Source organism: Gekko japonicus, unplaced genomic scaffold (genome assembly GCF_001447785.1).
Source record: "Gekko japonicus isolate JY-2015 unplaced genomic scaffold, Gekko_japonicus_V1.1 scaffold144, whole genome shotgun sequence".
NCBI classification, from domain to species: Eukaryota; Metazoa; Chordata; class Lepidosauria; order Squamata; family Gekkonidae; genus Gekko; species Gekko japonicus.
Genome location: NW_015162478.1, coordinates 726,866 through 736,891, shown reverse-complemented (window position 1 = coordinate 736,891; position 10,026 = coordinate 726,866). Strand labels below are relative to the sequence as shown.

Sequence of the window (10,026 nt, the reverse complement as noted above, 5' to 3'; positions counted from 1 at the left end):
TCCCCCAGCAGGTCGTCGCGGGCGCCTTGCCTTCTCCGAATTCCGCATCGCATCTTCCCGCCGAATGCACAGCGAAGGGATGAATGGGGGAGTGCCGGGGAACAGGGCAGTTCCTGGAAGTGGCGCTTTCCTCCCCAGTTCTAGCTAGGGCGGGAGGGAGGGGCCACTCTGCACATGTTCAGGAGTGCGTTTGAATGCAGCTCGGACAGAATGCCATTGGCTGGTCGCTCTTTCCTAGTATCTTCTCTCCGATTGTTCATCCAAGGCGTCTTTTTCTTAAAGGGGCTGTAGGTTGGATTTTGCATAGAAGTGCCCCCCTCCCTCCCCGGTTTCCTCCAGGGAGACGGAGGACTGCTGTTGAGCACCTTGTCATGCAGCTGTTGCTGTCCTTCTCCACAGGTTGTCATGGCTAATTGCCCTTTCTTAATATTGCACCAAATGCACATCCAAGAAGTCTTTTTAAAAAAACAACAAGAAGGTGTTAGATTACAGGCGGTGGCTCCCCCCCCCCCCCATCAGTGAAGGAAGCTGGCTGATGTGCCTAAGGGATGTGGGGGCACTAAAATGATTCTGTTCACCCAGGTTTTTAGTTAAGGGGCTGACATTTTTAAACATCCTTTTTGTGTTTACCCTGAGAAATGTTTAACACCCATTTGAAGCAGCTCCATCTTCTGTATTGTGCTTTGCTTTGTTGTCTTTTGGAATACTGGATTTTAATAACTTTGATGTTTCATGCCTTTGTTATGTTTTATTTTGTAAGCCATCTCGGGCAGGTTCCCTGGAGAGGCAGCATAGAAATTTTCCACATAAATAAAATAACAATAGAGTCTCCCCTCCTCTATGCTTCCCTTCACATTCCCAGAGTCCATGGTGACTCCTTCTTTGCAGCTTGCCCCAGCAGTCAGTGAAAGTTAAAATAAAGTTAAATAAAAAGATACTGGGGCTCAAACTTTGCCTAGTAGTCCCTCCCCCTGGCATAAATCCCAGCCAGGCACAGAAGGAACCTCTGTCCCAAAAGCAGATTTTGAAAACATCACATCTTGTCCTTTTTCAGTTGCTTAGAAGTCTTGCTAGAGATGAGTTCAGTAGCACCTTAGAGACCAACAAGGTATTCAAGGTTATGAGCTTTCTAGAGTCTGTTTGCAGTAGTGTTGTGGTTTGTAAAAATTGCCAGGGATCGAATTGTCACTGGAAATGTGTCCCATTTCACTTCCTAGGGAAGTTAATGATGTAGGGAATTGCTGTTCTGTACGTGTTCTGTGGCATTCATTTTTAATGCCTCCATCCAACACTAAGCAAGTTGTGGTTGTTTTACAACATCTCCTTTCTTGCTCCCCTTTTCCCTTCCCAGTAGTTAGTCAGCTTTCTTTAAAAGTTACTCATTCTAACAAGCATGGAAGTGCCCTCCATTACTAAGGGATGGAGGGAGATAAACACGTTGCGTATGATCTCTGTATTATAAGTTCTTCAAGATCTATATTATAAGACATTTAGGATCTTATTTATGTCGATCTGTATACCCTGTTTTCTTTCCCAGTGTGCCCCCAAAGTGGCTTACAGCATTCTTCCTTCCTTTTTTTTATCCTCACAACAACCCTGCAAAGCTTGTTATACTGAGAGCAATGAGCAGTAACTGAAGAAGTGAGCAGTGACTCATGAAGGCACATACTCTGCCACAGATTTTATTAGTCTTCAAGGTGCTACTGGACTCTTGCTGTTTTCTTCTGCTACAGACAGACTAACACAGCTGCCCATCTTGATCTATATTGGCCGGCCAGCTCTAGGTTATCCAGCAAACAGAGTGGGAATTTGAACCCGAGTCCCCCAGTTCATAGTGCAAGACTCTTGCAACAGATCTTAGGGTATGGCCTTGTTTTTAGGTGCCCTCATTCTTAGCGGTACTGCTGTTTGTTCCGTAGCTTTTCGTGCTGCTGTATTCCCAAGCCAGCTAATTTGCTAAGTTTAAAACTTTTTATTTACCCAAGCATTTGCACTTGAATCTTGCTGCTGCTTAACTTCCTTATTTCCAATTTCTAAATGTTTGAACATGTTGTGAATTGCCCCCAGAACAGCAAGGCAGTAAATAAATTTTCAAATAAATAAATCTTCCCTGTAAGCTTCGCTCTGGACTCTGCAGAATGACGGAAGGCTCTCTCTCTCTCTCTCTCTCTGCTCAGTTGGTGGCTGCGAAAAAGAGGGAAGGAAACCAGCTGCCTGCCCCTACCTTCCCCTAAGCCTTTTCAACAGTAGGGAGGGGGTGGCGGCGGCTTATAACTGTGCCAATTTAGGAGTGAAGGAGGGGAAAGTGGAATGGTGTGAATGTAGAAGCGGGTTCTTTCTTTAGAGAGTGTGGTAAAAATGTGTGCGTGCAGTGCAGACAATTGCAGTATGCCAGTATTTTAATATTTTTTGTATATTGACAAGCCACAGTTTCTCAGGCTAACTTAGGCTGTCTGGGTTGCTCTCGGAAAGGAGGGGTGGCAACCGGCCAAACTCTCTGGCTGCATTCAGAAGTCTACTGAGTGGCGGTGTGCATGAAAATAGCTTGCTGCCACGTAGATGCCTTGTTCCTCCCTCATGTGGAGCACAATGAAGGATTGTTGGTCTGAAACACTCTGGTTGCCCATTAGGTACAAAGGCAGGCATTTGGCCGAATTGTGTGTGTATACCTGGATTAAACCATGGTCTACAATTCTGGCTAACTGGGAGAAAACAAACTCTGATGCACCTGACCTCCTGGGAAGCTGCGTTTTGTTTCGAACCATGGTCTGAGCAAGGAGGGAGGGAGGTGCGTGTGTTTGTCTGTGAGAGCCAGTGTTGTTTAGTGGTTAGAGTGTCGGACTAGGATCTGAGAGTCCCAAATTCAGATTTCCACTCTGTCGTGGAAGCTTGTTGGGGTACTCCTTGGGCCATACTCCTAGCCTAATCTTCCTGACAGGGTTGTGATGATAAAATGGAAGAATGCTGTGAGTTGCTTTGGGTTCCAACTGAGGAGAAAGGAGGGGTATAAATGAAGTAAATAAATGGGTATGACAAAAAGCCATATTCATGCACAAGTTGTCTTGGTTGGAACGTCTTATGATGTTGGAACTTCTTATGTTACAGCCCGGAAGTGTATTTTGGAAAAGGCTCATTCTCTGAATCAGTGAGAATCTCATATAGTTGAAGAGCTGCTGCAGCTAGGAGACTGTGCATTGTTTCTTCTTAGGCTTTCCTTTCTCCAGTATTTGGTCATCTTTACAGAAGAGATCCTGGGTGAAGATAGTAAGAAAGGCTCATTTTGCAGTAATCACCATATCTGTTTTGTGAGGAAAAGCTGACATCCCAGGTGTCTGACCTGGGCTGCTGAGAATGTGGTGTTGCTACATAAAAATCTGAAATATATATCCAGCTCTGTATGAAGCTGCTGCAATGCTTCTTCATGGCCATGCTTTTGAAGCAAGAACAATTTCCCATTTTCCGACAGGTTGAAATTCCCCAAGTTCTGTTCTGTTGTAGTAATTGTGAGCCATAAAACTTTCTAAAGCTTGAGCAAGTTCTAGCTTGTTGTGATAGTTCCGGCTAGCTAAGGATGTCCATTTTTACCATCTGTGTCCCAGTTTTTGAAAAGCAACAGTACTCTGAGGATTTTTGCTGGGTGCTCTCCAGCCTGGGAATACCCTTCTTAACATTTATGAAAATCTAGTTTACTGAAGATGCTGAAAGACTTCATAAAAATATTTGGATGCATATTTAGTAGCTGGGCTTAAGCCAAGTCTTACCAGTATGTAAATTTTTAAAGTTCAAACTGTATACATATTTTGTAAGTGATACTTTTTAGAAGATTGTTTGTCACACTACGACTAATCCACGGATAGGACAGAGCAGAAAATTAAATTACATAATATATTTTGGGATCATCTTCTGTGTTTACAAACATGTAGAACAGTATTATACAGTATTATACAAAGCAGTTACCTAATTGCAAGTTAAAGCAAAACTGGAATTTTCTATAACTTGATCGGTAGCCATGTTGATTGGTTGCAACAAAATAAGAGTTCAGTTGCACTTTGAAGAACTTTTGAGGTTGCCATAACTCTTCCTCAAGCTAGGTGCTTGCATGCACACTTTTGTGTTATTATAGCTGGTCTCAGTAACGGTATTATGTGGACTGTGGTTTGTTTTTGGATTTGGATTTTGGACTAGAATGGCTGGAAACAACTTTTGTTGATCAAGAGCACCTGTCTTGTTGAATACAAAAGACAAGGAGATGACCCATTTGTATCTTTTTCATTTGTATTTTGTATGTTTTCTATTTGTATTTTGGAGAGGGCCTTAAGTTGTAGCCTTAAATGAAGCCCTTTGATGATGAACTTCTCTGGCTGAGAAGTGGTTGTGTGTTTATTTTATTGTTTAAGTAACCTATCCATCACAAAATCCATGTGTGTTCTTCAGTTTTCTAGGCCATGCATCGAGGCCTAATTTTATAAGAGCCCCCCTCTGAATTTAATCAAAACTGTCAGTGGACCACAGGGACATAAACTGTTTCCTTTGATTCCATATATATCTTCTTTGTACAAGATATTATGTGGGTAGTATTTTCCTATCCCAACCAATGCTCCCTCTACGTTGTGGAGTCTTATGAGCAAAAACTCTACCCTTTGAGCTATTGGCATTAAAGTTGTGAGCAAGCAAATTGACTACTGCATAAATCAGTTTGCTTTGGAGCCACCCTTCCTGAGCTAAGATAAAAATCTGTGAGCCGGAGGCTAAAAAACTGTGAGCCACCTCACACTAACTCAGCTTAGAGGGAACATTGATCCCAACCAGGGCTTTTTTTGTAGAAAAAGCCCAGCAGGAACTCATTAGCATAACATACCACACCCAACAGCTGAAACTTATTAGCATACTAGGCCACACCCTGCCACCACAGCTCATTAGCATATTAGGCTGCAGCCCTGTGTTGCCAAAAGTGTGGTCATCCAGCCACACCCACCCTTTGCTTCTTATTCTGTTTACCTTGTTTGCTGTCAAAACCCAGGGCCTTTTTTTGTAGCAGGGACTCCTTTGCATGTTAGGCCACACACGCCTACTGTAGCCATTCCCAATGAGTTTCTGCTGTTGAGTGTGGCCTATTATGCTAATGAGTTCCTACTGGGTGTGGCCAACTCAGGAGCCAGCCAGAACGCCGTTCCTGTGCGTTCCTGCCCCCAAATAGCCCTGATCCCAACTATCCCTGTATTTCCAAGTTCCAGTGCAAATTACTGTGATGTCATGGGCTATTTCCACTCCTATTGGCTGCATCTCCTTATCCCCAGTGGTCCACTAGAGCCACTAACAAATTGAGAACATTAGGTTTAGACCCGTACCAACTTTTGGAAAGCGGCTATGTCAGGGCAAAATCTATTGTCTTTCAATGTCTCAGAGATATTGAGCTGCAAACAACTTACGCCGCAACCCCGCCGCTCTATAAATCTCTGAAACCCAAAATTTATATGACCACTCCTCTATATTTAGCTAATATCTCCAACCCAAATCATAGATGGGCTTTCTCCAGAGCCAGATTTGATGTTTTTCCATTGGCAGTTCTTTCTGGAAGATTTCAACATATCCCAAGGCATTTGAGACTTTGTTCATGCTCCTCTGAGTCAATAGAGACCCTCCCCCATATTTTATTTCATTGCTCTTATTATGCAGAAGAAAGAGCCCTCTTAATTACACCTATATTAAGGTCATTTAGGGTCCAAGGACAACTAGCAATGCATTCTGAGGAACTTGCGCTGAAATATCTATTGGAGGGCAAATCCATTGCAATATCAAGGAACGTTGCTAAATTTCTTTTTATTGCATTTGCAAAGCGCAAGCTCCTCCTTAATACTCCTTATGATGTCTCTTCTCTGTAATGTTTTGGTAACCTGGGTTTGCTTTTTTGATCCTGTATGCTGTTTGATGGGTCTTTGACCGTAATAAATAATAATAATAATAACTGTGATGCCATAGTCAAAGCCAGCACACTGTTACCATGCCAGTTCAAAGCCTGTTAGATTACTTCCTCCTTGTATTTAAGATAGTTTAATTCATCGCCATTGCATGGAGGAGAAGAGTGTGGAGAATGCTGCAGGGAGGAAGAGCTCTGCTTGGAAGAGGGAGTTGTGCCACAGGCTCCCCTGTTTAAGCACTAGCCCTGTTCACATGTTACCGTGTTACATGTGTTACCTGTTCACGTGTTACAAGCTGCCTGTTATGTGCATACATCTGAAAGAGCCAATGCGCGTTCACTTAACAAGTGAAACTGGGGATGACTCCTGGGATAAATGTGGGATTTGTAACATGCATTGGCTGTAACATGAGAACTACTCAATATGCATACAAAGAACAATCAACAGATTGTATATGCATTCACTGTGCCTTGTGGGCTTCTGATGGAATCCTAACCTGGAACTACTGGAGCACATGAGCCTTGAAGTTGGCGTTCAAGTTTGGCACTGTTTAAGTGGCTGCTTATCAAGGGACAGGCTGGGCAACATCACACAGTGTTCTCAGTTGGGTGACATGACTTGAGAGAGGGGATTTCATTCTTTTATCTGAAGGTTTTTTTGTCTGTAGGAACTGTGTGTTACACCTTGGCATCCCTCCCAAAACTTCAAAGCCTGCACTAAAGAAGTTCACTTTTTTGTTCAAACTAAATTTATCCATGCTTTGAATATTTGTCATGTGTTCGCTTAAATCATTCTGTCTTCCTCTGTGTGTAAGCGGGGACATGTATGAAAGCAGTTTTGTTGATTTGGGCAGACTAGGTTGAGGAGATGGTTGAATGACTCAGATGATGGTTTCTCAAAACTCCTCCTGTCATTAGCTAGGTAATGCTCTCCCTGGTATCCCTGTCTTTCCAGGTTCCAATGCAAATTAGTGGGGTGTAGTACTCAAAGCCGGTGCAGTATTACTGTGCCAGGTCAGTGCCCATTAGATTAGTTCCCATTGTATTTGCCACCTTCATACTAAACTGTGAAGGGCTTTGAAGATGTTGCAGGAAGGAAGACAGTAGTCCAGTCATCAGAGGACAAATAGGGAGCTTCTTGACTATTTTTCTTCTGCCTCTGTCCTACCATGTCTGAGCATTGTGCTCAGTTTGGTGTAGTAGTTAGGAGTGCGGACTCTAATCTGGGAGAACCGGGTTTGATACCCCACTTCTCCACATGCAGCTGCTGGTGTGACCTTGGGTCAGTTACAAGTCCTCTCAGAACTCTTCTCTCATGAGCAGTTCTCTCAGAGCTCTCTCAGCCCCACCTACCTCACAGGGTGTCTGTTGTGGGGAGGGGAAGGGAAAGGAGCCACTCTGAGACTCCTTTGGGTAGTGAAGGGTGGGGTATAACTCCAATCTCCTCTTCTCTCTCGATTTGGGAGCCTTGTAGCTGCTCTCCTTCAACCTCTGTTGTTTAGCGTTGCTGCTCCTTTCCCAGTGGCTGTTTTGGTTGCCTGATAGTTCATTTTCTCTTCTTTCGTTATGTGTATTCTGTGTCTGTTGTCTAGAGCACAGTCTTCACTCTCTTAAGGTGTTGGGTAGATTCTTCTGGTGTGGCATTCAAGCAAGATAACATGAAAGCTACAACTTTGAAGGGTAACACGTACTGTGCAAAAAGCTTGTATGGGAAAGAATACTTACAGTTTGGCCCATCGGACAAATGCTACAGCTGCAGTCTTGATTCTTGTTAAGAATATGCATGTCTGAGGGTCTCACTGCAAGTTGTTTGTCGTGTTCTGTGTGGGTTCTCCAGAGGGACTTTTGATCTTGGCTTGTGAGTTCTATTCTCAGGACTTAGTTCCCAGGAATGCAGATAACTTAATTTGGACTATAGACCCTGGTGCACTGGGAGAGGGGCTTGACTCCTTTCCTTTCCATATCTTAAACATCCTGTGGAAGCTGATTGGCCCTTTGGGGAAATTTGCATGAATGCTTGTAAGTTTCCTCAACCAGGCAAATATGGGTTCCCCAGGGCTGTTTCAAATTGAGATAATGGTGCTAGAATGAAAGCTGAAGTCCATGCAACATGGTCCCGATCCAAATTGGGCTCCTGCACACTTGAGAATTTGGTTTGAGCATAGGATGATAGGACTCACAAGGCCTGAATGATGGAATGTCCTTGTGAAGGACCTAGGAATGAAACAAGTAAAATATATAGTTAGGCCCTCCGCATTTTGGGAATGCAATATGATAAACGTTCTTACTGGTAATGTAGGATTATGACTGTGAAGAGCAGGGTTGTGGCTTGATTCATGATTCCCATTCCTAAGCCACACACCAGACAGGAACGTGAGAATTCAAATACCAAAATATTTGGTCTTTGTACTTTGTTAAAATATTTTTGAGAAAATACTATATTTCCAAAATGTCTTTAATAAATATCTGGGCAATTGAGTTAACCACAGAAATGGGGGGTGGGAATTAGGCTGAAGAAGAGGCTATGGAAAGGAAAGAAACGACATTGGGGTCAGGTTATTAACAAGGAAATTGAAAGATTGAAAGGCCGGCAATGAAGGCAGTGGGTGAAAAGGATGAAGGGAAGGAGGGAGATGCTGGAGCCTGCGGTTAGAGTAGTGTTTGACTTCTTCCCATTATTTTTGCTCACCTGCCATTTTAAGTGGAGAGGGAGGATTCCAGTAGGAATAATTTCTTTCTGTTGCTTTCCACGAATAAATCTTGTGCTGTACAAGAGCCAACTAGAAGGTATGGGGGAAACTCCATAGCTTAGGCCAAACTACATGTTATATGTAGGTCTATGGTCCCTTTAGACCTGACCTGAATGGCCCAAGTTAGCCTAATCTTGTCTTGTTTCGGAAGCTAAGCAGGGTCAGCACCTGGCTAGTATTCAGATGGGAGACCACCAAGGAATACAAATGTCACTATGCAGAGGAAGGCAATGGCAAACCACCTCTGTTCATCTCTTACCTTGAAAGCCCTATGGGGTCATCATAAGTCGGCCATGACGTGACGGCACTTTACATACAGACATGATGCTTTTAGTTCTGCTTGTTTGTTTATACTATCCTCCTGCTATGACTGGGGCGGGCTGGTATGGTGGGAGAGGACCGTTTAACCCTTGCCCTGTTTTAAACCCTAAAAATCATCCTCACAGACTGCTTTTACCCCCTGTTAAGGAAAACGTTATGGGTGCTTCAAGGTGGGTAGCTGTGTTGGTCTGAAGCAATAGAACAAAGTTAGAGTCCAGTGGCACCTTTAAGACCAACAAAGTTTTATTCAGCGTGTGAGCTTCCATGTGCACGCACAGCCAAGATGCTTTAAAGTGTGCCTCCATGCTAGAAAGGAGATGGATGGGATTTAATGACTCATTTCTCACAATTTAGGGTACATCAATCTCCAGTCCTGACATATTTATTACCCCCCCCCCCCCCAGTTGAACCCAAACAGATAATAACCAGAAACCAAGCCTGTCATTCTTTTTATCTGTTAAAAAATATCTCCACTATTTTGCATGCTAGTTTAACAAGCCACCCTGTATATATACAAGTATGATCTGTAATTCCATTTCATTGTCTGACAAAGTGTGTGTGCACATGAAAGCTCACACCTTGAATAAAACGTTATGGGTACTTCTAAGGTTTTTCCAGAGGGGCCAAAATGAGTTTGAGGAGGCTAATTTTCAGCATGAAAGTGCAAAGGGTTAAATTACTTCCTTCCCCCTGCTTACGCTTGCTCTTTAAGTCGCAGCATTTTGTATAAAACAGAAAGGCACCAGGACTAGGAAATATCTGCACTTTTGAAACCTTGGAGAGCCCCTGCCAATCAGGAGGCCGTGCTGGTCTTGTTTGTAGACCAGTGGCCTGACCTGACAAATCTTACTAACTTGACATATGGCAGCTTCATGTCCAGGAATGTAGAACTGAGTTAAGTGGGGAAATGAAAATTTTATAAGGCTTGAAATTTAATTTTGATCCTTCCTGGTGTGTGTTTGTGCAGAAAATAAATAAGTTTTTGAAAAACTGGTGATTTTGACTTCTGTTCCAAAGCAGGTTGTCAGGTGTGTTGAT

General features: G+C 43.2%; 1 protein-coding gene across 1 annotated transcript in view; it reads left to right on the top strand.

Moving 5' to 3' along the window:
- PLCG2 (phospholipase C gamma 2) overlaps window positions 1-10,026 on the top strand; it is a 98,336-nt gene that overhangs the window by 261 nt on the left and 88,049 nt on the right. The gene's annotated exons all lie outside the window — the stretch shown is intronic.